Source organism: Pseudophryne corroboree, chromosome 12 (assembly GCF_028390025.1).
Source record: "Pseudophryne corroboree isolate aPseCor3 chromosome 12, aPseCor3.hap2, whole genome shotgun sequence".
NCBI lineage: Eukaryota > Metazoa > Chordata > Amphibia > Anura > Myobatrachidae > Pseudophryne > Pseudophryne corroboree.
Genome location: NC_086455.1, coordinates 131,675,428 through 131,689,470, shown reverse-complemented (window position 1 = coordinate 131,689,470; position 14,043 = coordinate 131,675,428). Strand labels below are relative to the sequence as shown.

Sequence of the window (14,043 nt, the reverse complement as noted above, 5' to 3'; positions counted from 1 at the left end):
TAGCACCCTGAAGTGCTTTCCTTACGACTGAAAATTAAATGACCAGTTTATGGAATAGTACCTTTAATTATTTATTCAAATCTGATTTTAGAGTATCCTCATTTCTATAAGCGACAAGTGTAGTCTCACAGTATATACAAAGGCTCTAATGTGGGGATGTAACTGGTAACTGTGCATCTGTGGCCCCCATAGTAACATTTTATAAGGGCCCCATGTACCACCCAAAGAGTGAAGTAAAAAATCAATGGCAGATTTTACCTACGGGATGCAGTCCCCCAAGGCCCCCCACCCCCAGTAAAATCCACCACCTCAGCTCATTTTGGTGACCAACATGCAGTTCGTGAGACTGCACTGGCTACACTGTTACTGACAGTGACATCCTATTGGAAGTATTATCTGCCAGTCACAGACACTACAGGCAGTCCCACTGGAGGTGTTTCCCTCCTCTGGGACTGCCAGACCAGGCTGCAACTAGCAGAGAGCTGACTTCCTGTAGGAAGCCACTCACTGCCTTTCAGGCAGCCCTAGACGGCTTCTGTGGGCTGCATGGTTGTAGCAGTAATGCAATGCATGCATAGATAAGTCTTTTTGATGGGGTTCTGGGGGTGCCTAGTCTCATTTGCCTTTTTGCTTAATATGGAGAGAAGTTTTCATCCTGATGTCTGTACTACTGCGGTCAGCAGCAGAAATATGTACAGGGTGCTATGGGTGCATGATAAAGCTGGGGAAATCAATGGGTTTAAATTTGCAAGTGGACATCTGGACATTCAGCTGCTATGTATATTTATACAGTATACTAACTGTTCTACCCGTTCTTTGCACAGGAGTTTCTGATTTTCACGGCTGTAAATATAAATGAGTGCTAAAAATGTGGTCATCTATTGTAGTCGAGCTGTAAATATGAGACGTCTTAACGTAAATAAATATTAATCCATGGTTCTAGGCGTTACACGAGGAGCATCTGTAGCAGAGACAGTAAAAAGTGACAGTACTATTTTTGTAGTTTATTAAATTCTACCCACTGCAGGTGCAATCCAAATTTTGATCTGATTGTCCGTTTGGGCGGTATTGTTCACGCAACGCAATCCACGCATCGGTAATGATGTCATTATGTCAACCCCCTTTTCATATCCTTAGGGGATGTTTATTAAAATTCTAATTATGTAGTTTTCCTATTTCCCACCTGAAGAATACCTATGTTAAATTTCAGCTTCCTAACATATCGGAAAGTAAGAGAAATAGTGATGAGTCAGTCAGTCAGTCAGTCAGTCAGTCAGTGGGGGAGATTCAAATGTTTGAAAAGTCAGTTGGGAGTCTGTTTTTTCCTATCTAATAGACAGGAAAAAAAAGACACCCAACCGACTTTTCAAACATTTGAATCTCCCCCAGTCAGTGAGAGCTTTAACATTTATATATATAGATTATTGCTGCAACATTGTTTTTACAATTTTTGAATTTGGATGGTTTTGCCACGGTAATACATATTTATACAGGTGAGGTATTTTGGCAGAGTTGATCTGCATCTTGTACATGGTACCATCTGTGTGGCAGGGAGGCATTCATTATGCCGGTTGTCGGGATACCGGCTGTCAAAATACTGACGCCGGAATCCCGACATCCCAGTGAAATATCGGCGGTCGGAATCCCCACTCGGGTGGTGGTCCAAGACTTTTACTGTCTGAACTAACAATAATATACTGCAAATCTGTGTGTATGTAGCAAATAAAACAGAGGGGATTTTGTAATATTTTGATCAAAACATTTGCGCTTGACTATCATCAATGGACCCCAATTTTCTGCAAGTCCCTGCACTAGCGTACATGCCCAGCACACCATTAAATTGCAGGTAAATGTACTGACCTACCAAATACAGAGGGGAACATCTATATGGGTTTCAGGGTTGGACTGGCCCACAGGGGTACGGGGAAACCCCCAGAGGGCCCCACTGCCTGAGGGCCCATCGCCTAACATTATACTGCACATGACTATGGTGTATATTCTGCAGTGCATTCCTGTTACTAATCTGGTACTTTATTATGCATGCACTAGCAGTTTTACTATATATATTTAACAAGGTGTCCAGACAATGCACTCCCTAAAGGTTAGCCCCACTGGAGACACCCCTAAGCATGGGTCCCTACCATTGCATCCCCCCGGTGGGCCCTTCATACCCCAGTCCGACACTGTACGGGGCTGGCTTGTGAGCCACACCCAACTAGGCCTTTTATAGCCTTAATTGAAGCTGCCGTGAGAGCACTATGCACATTTTTTGGAAACAGAAAAGAAATACGCTCACGCTCAGTTCTACTAAATTTGTACATGGTACAAACTGCATTACTACTACGTGACAGTATTACTGCCCATATATCTATATAAAACAGAAAGAATTTTGCCATCAACTAACAATATACTGCAAATCTGTGTGCATGTAGTAACTACAACAGAGAGAAATTTGTCATGTTTTGAGCAAAACATTTCAGCTTGTAGGGACTCCAATTTTCTGCAAGTCCCTACACTAACATATGCACACCACACCAATAAATTGCAGACAGCGCATCTATAGGAACGTAACCTATAGGGCATGCAACAGTCAGTACATCTACAGGGACGTAGCCAAGGTTGGAGCAGGCAGCAGACAGCGCATCTCTAGGGACATAGCCGAGGTATGTTTGCAAAGACATGTTTAGCTGCTGAGCCCCGCCAAGTCTTCTCCGATATCAGCAGTCCTAACGCATAATAGCAGTGCCCACATAGGGCAGCTAAACATGTCTTTGCAAACACGTGTGACCAATTCTCTGAAATTATATTACCAGATAGGTACAGGTATGGTTACAGGTAATTTTTTAGTGTGCTGGGGAGATACCGGGGGGGGGGGGGGGGGAGAGAGCACCTCCCCCCTCTCTGTCTGCTGTTTGTCTGTGACCCCTCCCCCTTTCTAGCACCTGATATATATTTATCTCCAGGAATGATAGAGCAACTGCCACTGTTTGTCTGCAAGTAGACAGTGCATCTCCAGAGACATAGCAGAGGTCTGGGCAGGTGGGGGGGGGGGGGGGAGAGAGAGCACCTCCCCCCTCTCTGTCTGCTGTTTGTCTGTGACCCCTCCCCCTTTCTAGCACCTGATATATATTTATCTCCAGGAATGATAGAGCAACTGCCACTGTTTGTCTGCAAGTAGACAGTGCATCTCCAGGGACATAGCTGAGGTCTGGGCAGGTGGCAGACAGTGCATCTCCAGGCACATAGCTGAGGTCTGGGCAGGTGGCAGACAGTGCATCTCCAGGGACATAGCTGAGGTCTGGGCAGGTGGCTGACTGACAGTGCATCTCCAGGCACATAGCTGAGGTCTGGGCAGGTGGCAGACAGTGCATCTCCAGGGACATAGCTGAGGTCTGGGCAGGTGGCTGACTGACAGTGCATCTCCAGGGACATAGCTGAGGTCTGGGCAGGTGGCAGACAGTGCATCTCCAGGGACATAGCTGAGGTCTGGGCAGGTGGCTGACAGTGCATCTCCAGGGACATAGCTGAGGTCTGGGCAGGTGACAGACAGTGCATCTCCAGGGACATAGCTGAGGTCTGGGCAGTTGGCAGACAGTACATCTCCAGGGACATGGCTGAGGTCGGGGCAGGTGGCAGATGCAGCAGGAGCAAGATGTTTTAAGAATTGCTAATTTTTCTATTTTACACTCGTGCAGGTCTGTTGTAAAGTATCTGATTTCATTGGCACTTTATGATAAGTTTCACCCCATATAGGCAGGGATGTAGTGAGGACGCCATAAAAGTTACAGGGCGTGCAGCCGCCTGCTCTCCCACCCGTTATACCACAGGCTGTTGTAAAAAAAAAAGTGAAAAACTAATGTCGACCTTTGTCCATGTCGACCTTGTTCATATCGGCCTAATGGTCGTGTCGACCTATTTCATGTGTCGACATACCCAATGTCGACCAATAGGAGCACCTCCCCCCTCTCTGTCTGCTGTTTGTCTGTGACCCCTCCCCCTTTCTAGCACCTGATATATATTTATCTCCAGGAATGATAGAGCAACTGCCACTGTTTGTCTGCAAGTAGACAGTGCATCTCCAGGGACATAGCTGAGGTCTGGGCAGGTGGCAGACAGTGCATCTCCAGGCACATAGCTGAGGTCTGGGCAGGTGGCAGACAGTGCATCTCCAGGCACATAGCTGAGGTCTGGGCAGGTGGCAGACAGTGCATCTCCAGGGACATAGCTGAGGTCTGGGCAGGTGGCTGACTGACAGTGCATCTCCAGGCACATAGCTGAGGTCTGGGCAGGTGGCAGACAGTGCATCTCCAGGGACATAGCTGAGGTCTGGGCAGGTGGCTGACAGTGCATCTCCAGGGACATAGCTGAGGTCTGGGCAGGTGACAGACAGTGCATCTCCAGGGACATAGCTGAGGTCTGGGCAGTTGGCAGACAGTACATCTCCAGGGACATGGCTGAGGTCGGGGCAGGTGGCAGATGCAGCAGGAGCAAGATGTTTTAAGAATTGCTAATTTTTCTATTTTACACTCGTGCAGGTCTGTTGTAAAGTATCTGATTTCATTGGCACTTTATGATAAGTTTCACCCCATATAGGCAGGGATGTAGTGAGGACGCCATAAAAGTTACAGGGCGTGCAGCCGCCTGCTCTCCCACCCGTTATACCACAGGCTGTTGTAAAAAAAAAGTGAAAAACTCATGTCGACCTTTGTCCATGTCGACCTTGTTCATATCGGCCTAATGGTCGTGTCGACCTATTTCATGTGTCGACATACCCAATGTCGACCAATAGGTGTCGACCTAATGTGTGTCGACCTAGAGTCCGGATACCCTAGAACAGGCACCGTCGCCAATTTAGGATTTTTAAATATTTTTTCTTTTCAAATGTAACATGCACCCAATTCAGGGGAGTGGGCACAAAAATATACCCTTCTCCGGGCACCATGGTACCTATCTACACCTCTGCATATAGAGCAAACAAATTGAATGTTCTCAAAAAGCCTCTGGACTGTTCTTTGAAAGCTTTACTATGGGGCACTGGAATTTGCAGTGTGACTGGGGATGCCACTTTTCCATTCTCTATCTCTGCCCAGTTAATTGAAGAAAAGAAAGGGTGGTCTCGCACATTGCCATTTATACCAAGCCAGAGAGACTTGTCCTTGCACAGGAACTTGGATAAAATTCCCTTTGTAATAGGATCAGTGAGGCCTTCATATGTTGGTTCATCTGCAACAACCATTGCCTCCACCTCTGAAGTTGACTCTCCAGGGAAAGGGCATGATCTTGTAGTGAGTAGATATAACACCTAATGCAAACCAGTCCACACCTGGACTGTATAGCTGGCAGCTGATTATTTCTAGAGCATTATAGCCAGGTGTCCCACCAAACTCTGTGGTATCAGTTTCTCCATACACATTTAGGAGGACCAGACCAAAGTTCTTCACATGTCCATCTGTGGTCAGCAAAATGTTATCCAATTTGATGTCTCAGTGAATTATTCCTCTAGAATACATGAACTGCAATCCACAAACCAGTTCAGCCGCTATAAATGTTACTGTGGGGAGGTCGAGCTCTGAGGTCTCATTCACAAAATGGAACAGATCCCCTCCATCAGCCAGTTCCATTAGATTATTCTGTGTGGAAGGCTGCATATCCATGGATCATAAAATTGCTCTCATGTGCCAACTAACGGACAAGACACTCAACCAAACTGTCCTCATCCTCTGTTACGGCTCTCTTCTTAAGGATTTTAACTGCCACTCTTTCCCTGCAAACTGCATCTGTTGCAGCATCACTTTGCCATAGCCTCTCTCTCCAAGGGAGTTATCCAGTTTTTCAGAGATATCAGGCATCACACACAATTTGTCAGGCTAGTCACATGATATGAGTTGTGTATATTCTTTTAAAAGGTACCAAAGAAAGAGCAACAGAAGAGCATGAACAGGGTGCATCACCCAAACACAAAGAACATGTGCCGTTGCAGTAGTCTCCTCTTTTGTACACCACTTCCACATTTTCACCAGTAGTGATATTCAGTGGCATAGTCAGTTCTTTGTGGACCCATAGCAACATTTTGAAGGGGCCCCTGTCCCAATGCTTCCAAAGAGACAGCTCTCCACAGCAGCTGATGATTTTATGCGCCATATTAGTGTGCTAGTTTATTTTCTGTACCATAGTAGTCCCTAGATCACGTTATGTTACATTGTAGGGCTGCCAGTACACAATGGGGGTAATTCCAAGTTGATCGCAGCAGGAAATTTTTTAGCAGTTGGGCAAAACCATGTGCACGGCAGGGGGGCAGATATAACATGTGCAGAGAGAGTTAGATTAGGGTGGGTTATTTTGTTTCTGTGCAGGGTAAATACTGGCTGCTTTATTTTACACTGCAATTTAGATTGCAGATTGAACACACCACACCCAAATCTAACATGTTATATCTGCCTCCCCTGCAGTGCACATGGTTTTGCCCAATTGCTAACAAAAATCCTGCTGCGATCAACTCAGAATTACCCCCATTATGCATCATGGTGCCCCCAATTCACATTATGACATACAGGGGGTAATTCAGACTGGATCGCTGCAGCGGCAGCGACTGCAGTCTGAATCCCTTTGTGGAGTGCGCACGCGCACCCCAGGAACCCAGTGAGATGGTAAAAGCATTTTAGGGCTGTGATCGCCTCTGCCTGATTGACGGGCAGAGTCGGTCGTGGGGTGGGAGGGGGCTCCACGGGGCCCGGGGTACTTAATACAAGGGGCCCCCTAAGTGCTATATATAGTGTATATAGGGGGGTTATATATATATAAATTATATATATATATATATATATATATATATATATATATATATACAAAGGTGTAGGGGATTCTCGTGGGAGCTAATTTGCCTTTTGAATTCACAATACCATGTTAAAAAAAGATATTTATTTACATAAAAGCAATTAATAACATTATCAGAATGTCATAGACTCAAATATATACCCTTTTCTTTGGAATTATATAGCAATCATATAGACATATACAACTTTCATGTTAGTCTGAGGAATTACAATCTGGTGATTCTCTGCTTGAGATTAGAATGGACGAATCTCCAACCAGATGATGTATGTACTAATAATCGAAGAAATCCAACGCGTTTTGTCCGTTAGGACTTCATCAGGGGTTATAATCAATTTCTTTACAACAGAAAGGATTACCAATAGCTGTAACCCTTATAGCTGTGATCTTGTGAGAGTGACACTGAATTACTGGAGAAAGGATTACTACAGCTTCTAATTCCAAATCTTTATGTTGATGAGATTATTGTGATGAAGCCATTTTGATATCGTATATGTTGAATACCGAATGTATACTTTGGATGTAATACAGTGAGAATTTTGGATGTGATACACTGAGAATTACAACTATTGGTAATCCTTTCTGTTGTAAAGAAATTGATTATAACCCCTGATGAAGTCCTAACGGACGAAACGCGTTGGGTTTCTTCGATTATTAGAACATACATCATCTGGTTGGAGATTCGTCCATTCTAATCTCAAGCAGAGAATCACCAGATTGTAATTCCTCAGACTAACATGAAAGTTGTATATGTCTATATGATTGCTATATAATTCCAAAGAAAAGGGTAAATATTTGAGTCTATGACATTCTGATAATATTAATTGCTTTTATGTAAATAAATATCTTTTTTTTAAATGGTATTGTGAATTCAAAAGGCAAATTAGCTCCCACGAGAATCCCCTACACCTTTGAACTTAAATTTAATACCTCTTCTGACAGAAGGTATTTCTTAGTGGTGCAGCTTGGGGTATAGTGCTACTTGGGGTTTAAATTTGGTATCCCAATAAATATATATATATATATATATATATATATATATATATATAACACATATAAGCAGAGAGCTGTTAGAGGCAGTACAGTAAATATTACTGAACAAAAATATAGAAATCACATTTATCCAATGTAGAAAAACAAAAACAATATTACACTGTCACATGGTAGGTGGTATAGTATGATGCTGGGGAATGCTTCTTCTAGCATCTAAGGGCACGCAAGCTGCTGGTTACAATAGTACAGGTCTGTATAATCTGCCTGTCACAAAATTAATTTTCTGACAGCCCTACTTCAAGACGAAAACCTAATACACGCACAGCATACCTACAAACACACACATAGCATACATACACACAACACACACAGCATACATACTGTACATACACACAACACACACAGCATGGTTACACATACACACACACACACACACACACACACCATGCATACTGTACATATACACAACACATACACATAGCATACATACATACGTACACACACAGCATACATACATACTGTAGCATACTTACACACAACACACACAGCATACATACAAAATAAACAAACACACACACACCATTAAGCATTAACCATACCAAGAGAGAAGAGGAGCTGGAGGAGATTGTCACTGCCGGAGTCCATGTGAGCGGTGCTCCTGCTGCACATACTCAGTAGCTCCCTCTGCTGCCTGCAATGTATCCAGCGCTGCAGAGAGCTCTGCTGATCAGAGCTCTCTGTGAGGAGCAGCCGTGCGTGTTTGCCCGGCGGCTTTGATTGTGACTGCAGGTGTGACCGGCCAGTGCAGAGATTGAGACAGGGCTGTCTCCATCTCTGGAAAACAAATTTGATCCGTGCGAGAGAGGGTTGGGGGGAGGAGGGTTCTGCACCACTGCCACCAACGGCAGAACTTTATAAAACAAAAATCAAAAAATCCTGTAAACGTCCAGTGCTTGATGGCAGGCAGGGGGTCCCCAATATAAGGGGGGCCTGGGGTACTGTGTCCCCTTGGCACCCCCATTAATCCGGCTCTGGCCAACGGTATTATAATGCCGTTGGCGGCCGCGGCCCGGACAACGCATGTACAGCCGCTGCGACCCGGGATGTGGCAAGTAGCCACCTGCCAGCGAGCAGGAGCTGCACTATCAGGGAGCTACTCAGCAGGTGCAAAAGCATTGACAGTGTGCGATGCTTTTGCACCCTTGCGGGGGGGGGGGGAATAGGGCCTGACATGCGGGGCGGACTAACCCTGTGCTGGGCGTCCCCCCACATGTCAGGGAAACTGATCGTAGATGTGCCAAATTTAGCGCATCTACGATCAGATCTGAATTACCCCCTCAGTGCCTCCAGTTCATATTATGCCATATTACCGTGCCCCTAGTTCATATAATCCCAAACTATAGTGCCTTCACTTCATATTATGCCACATTACAGTGCCCCAGTTCATGTACTGCCAAACTATAGTGCCTTCACTTCATATTATACCACGTTACCATGCCCCCAGTCCATATAATCCCAAACTATAGTGCCTTTACTTCATATTATGCCACATTACAGTGCCCCAGTTCATATAATGCCAGATAATAGTGCCTTCACTTCATATTATACCACGTTACAGTGCCCCCAGTCCATATAATCCCAGATAATAGTGCCTTTACTTCATATTATGCCACATTACAGTGCCCCCAGTCCATATAATCCCAAACTATAGTGCCTTTACTTCATATTATACCACGTTACAGTGCCCCCAGTCCATATAATCCCAGATAATAGTGCCTTTACTTCATATTATGCCACATTACAGTGCCCCCAGTCCATATAATCCCAGATAATAGTGCCTTTACTTCATATTATGCCACATTACAGTGCCCCAGTTCATATAATGCCAGATAATAGTGCCTTTACTTCATATTATGCCACATTACAGTGCCCCCAGTCCATATAATCCCAGATAATAGTGCCTTTACTTCATATTATGCCACATTACAGTGCCCCCAGTCCATATAATCCCAGATAATAGTGCCTTTACTTCATATTATGCCACATTACAGTGCCCCCAGTCCATATAATCCCAAACTATAGTGCCTTTACTTCATATTATGCCACATTACAGTGCCCCAGTTCATGTACTGCCAAACTATAGTGCCTTCACTTCATATTATACCACGTTACCATGCCCCCAGTTCATATAATACCATGCCCCCAGTTCATATAATGCCAGATAATAGTGCCTTCACTTCATATTATGCCACATTACAGTGCCCCATTTCATATTACAGTACAGGTATGTAACATTATAGTGCCCTCCTGTTCATTTTATACTACATTGCAATGAGCAGATCCAGGGGCATAACTAGATATATTGTGGTCTCAAAGGCAAAAGCTTGTAAGTGCCTCTATGTATCACCCAATGGGGTACTTTTTTGGGGGGTGGCCTAATTGCGGGAGGACCACGGGGGGCAAAGAGCCCCTAAACCAGGAGCAAATCCGGGGTTTGTGGGAGTGCGCAATCAGTGTGATCTCTACTCCCACCCACACAGGCAGAGGAGACTGCAGCCAGCACAGAGCAGCGTATGCGGGGCTGAGGAAATGAGCTGCTGCCGACAGGTAAGGATGGGGGACGGCAGCCCCGGGTAATTAGTACCCCCTTCCCTCTTGGCACCACTGTCCACTGTTAATGCTCGCAACAGGTTGGATACATAATTATTGGGGCCACTCAGCCCATAATATTTAACATACTGAAAAGACCTTTAAACTGTTTCTTGTTTGCTATTTTTGTATTTAATGATAATTCAGTAACTGTTGTAACAATATGGGGTAATTAGCTCAGCAGAGTGGTGCTTTGGGGCAGTGTTTGGGTGCTAAGTCAGACTCCACACACAGCTTTTCAGGGAATAAATCGAATAACGCTTTACTGTTGGCATAAAATCAGGAAGAAAAATAATAAACTCCTAGCCCATACAAGGCAGCTAACTCAATTCTTCACCCCTCTCTATAAATGAGCAGTTTATCTGCAAACATAATACAAAGTCTCTCACCAAGGTCTCATACTCTGCTTCCTGCAGAATAACACAGGTATAGTTAGCCTGGCCTAACGTAACTGCCACAGCTGCTCATACATACATACATACATACATATATGTATTATGTATGTACATTATGTATTATGTATACAGTCCTGGCTTTCTTGCAGGTTGTATAGGCTTCGGCCTACTCACATTCAGGCTCACTGTCTGCCCTGCTTCCTTGCACTTAACACAGGATCTTGGCTGGCTGCCACAGCTCCACAAATGCACTTTCACAATCTTTAATGTTTTAGGGTTCTCTTCCTCCTGTAGATCTGGATTCCAGATTCCTAGCCACCAGTGGCTTTTAAGCCCCACCTGGACTGTCTGAATGTCCTCCAGCCTCACCAGGGCGCTGTGCAAAGGGCAGCCTCTAGGTGTGGTCACACACCCTTTTTGTGCTTTGTGGGGTAGATCTCTCCTGGTCCACACAGACTCAGCTGCTCACAAGCACCCTCTCTGGTGATACTGCCACACTGTGCACTGTTATAAAACCCCTTTCATACTGCCTGAGGCAGGTCGCACCCGGGAGCCTGACACGGAAGCTCCCATGGTGCAACCCGCCTCAGGTGCCCCGCTGCCGCTGTCTGCAACCCGCATATTGCTGGGTTGGTGATGTCAGCAGTAATGCGGCAGAGGCGGTGCTTGGCGATCACATGATCTCCAAGCTCCGGCCATACACACACAGTGAACGGGAAACTGGTCACATTGACATGGCTCCCATTCACACCGCACAGCGAGCCGGATTGAACACAAGTTCAACCCTGCTCGCTACCAGGGTGGAAATACCAGGTTGCTCAACACAGTATTTTACCCTTGGCACCTTTCAGACCGCACATGAACACGGGTTATGTGCGCTCATGTGCCAATAACCCGTGTTCATAGCTGCCATTCTAAAAGGGATATTACTGTACTATCATCAGAGAAAGTAATGAACTTTGAAGAAATTTACACTATCCATACTTCCCAACATCTGGAGGCTTCAACTCGGGACTTCACGTGCCGAAAAGGGGCATGGCCTTTTGAAAAGGGGTGTGGCTTCATGTGAATGATGTGATCGCGAGCCATGCCTCCCATTTTCATCACAGTGGGGGCACGGCCAGCGCTCTGTGAGCTGGGAGGTATGCATTATCTCATATCATTAAAAATAGAATCACTCTATTAATAGCATGTTTTCCATTTATTTACATGCCACATTTTCTTTTAATCCTATTAAAAAATATATTTTCTAAAAAATATTTTAAAAAAACAAGTCAGAAAAATTTATTTCTGAACATCTAGTACAGGATAAAGAATATTCGGAAGAATGTGTTGCACAGATAGCATAACTCCTCCATGTACACATAAGGAAAGTCTGTTGTCACTTAACCACTATCAATTTTCTAGTCATTCTATGTGTGGAAAACCCGTTTTTCTGCCGTAATCTGTGAGTCCAGACAAGACGGCGAGAATTGCACAGATGTGAGTCCCCAAGGGAAAAAAAAAAACCTGTATCCTTAAAATGAAAATTGTTCTGAGCCATTTATAATGATTCCAAATTATTGAAAGTATCCCCAGATCTAAGACTAGATCCAGATTAGAGAGAACAAAACTATTGAGATCAGTATGACTGGCTCCAGATCAATCAGTCCTCTGGGATGTAATGAAAGCAAATACTCTCCTTGACATTCCATTAATTTGTTTCTGTCATCCATTTACCCAGTAAAATACTATTAGACAGTTTTAAAACTTGTACCCCCCCCCCCCCCCACCCTTTACTGGATTTTTTTTTTACATAAAACATGTTGCTATGTTAGTGTATATTTGTATCTATTCAACAAGAACTAAGCCGTCCCTTTATATACCAAAGTGTGTCAGTAGTATCAGTGGCGTAAGTTCGCCCCAGTCGCCCGGAGGCATGATAAATGTTGGTGCCCCCCCTACATACTGTATACATACACACCCTTCATATGTAGCTATCCGGCACTCATGTTGAACAGTAGTAGCGTGCTCAGGTGCCTTTCCAAATAGTAATATACTGTAGATACACATACAAAGTGGACGGCACTCCAAGTCAGTCATCACAATAAAATAGACACCAGCATACCTTTATAGCACACCTACAGTACTCCCTCACCCAACAGTGTGTCACAATGTAGATGCTTTGGCGCAGTGGTGTGCCGATATACAGTATATATATATATATATATATATATATATATATATATAAACAACACACAAAAGCCTCTTTCACTTAAACACACACACCTCTCACTTACACTCACACCTCTTACTTACACACGCCTCCTTAGTTTAAACACACACATGCCTCCTTCGCTTAAACACACACAATCCTCACTTACACACACGCCTCTCACTTACACACACACCTCTCACACACGCCTCTCACTTACACAAACGCCTCTCACTTACACATGCTTCCTTCATTTAAACTCACACACACACACGCCTCCTTCATTTAAACTCACACACACACATTTCCTTCATTTAAACTCACAAACATGCCTCTTTCACTTACACACACATGCCTCTCTCACACATACACACACACACACACACGTCTCCCTTACACGTACACATGCCTCTTTCACTTAAAACACACACACACACAAAAACAAACACATGCTTCCTTCACTTACTCACACACACACACACACACACACACACACACACACCTCGCTTAAACATGCACACATAAAACACAGTGCTGCCAACATTCATTAAAGACCCCCCCAGCACCCCTCCCCTTTCCAACTACGCACACCCCCACAGTGCAGCTTGAGGCAAGTGCTGACAGTGCCTACCTGCTGCTATCAGCCCAACGGAAGAACAGAGAGCATCACTTGGCCAGCTCATCTGGAAGGGCCTGTCAGGAGCTGCGTTCTGGAGCTCCCCCTAGCTGTAGCCACAGCCAGCTCTCTGTATATACTAGGACAGGGGTGGCCAACCAGTCAGATGCAAAGAGCCAGAAAAGATCTGTAGTCAAGGGCAAGAGCCAGTATCATGCGCGCGCCGAAGGCGCGTGTGCAAAAATGGGGACATGATCTAGTTTTCACAAAGCCACACTCCATTTTGTGCGCACACCTTTCGTTATGACGTTTGTAGGAGTATGACCTTGTGTCATAACTCCGTTTTTAGTCATGTTGTACAGTGC

At 44.7% G+C, this 14,043-nt stretch overlaps 1 protein-coding gene across 1 annotated transcript in view; it reads left to right on the top strand.

The window, feature by feature from the left end:
- Positions 1-14,043, top strand: part of SCG5 (secretogranin V) — a 69,888-nt gene that overhangs the window by 39,723 nt on the left and 16,122 nt on the right. The gene's annotated exons all lie outside the window — the stretch shown is intronic.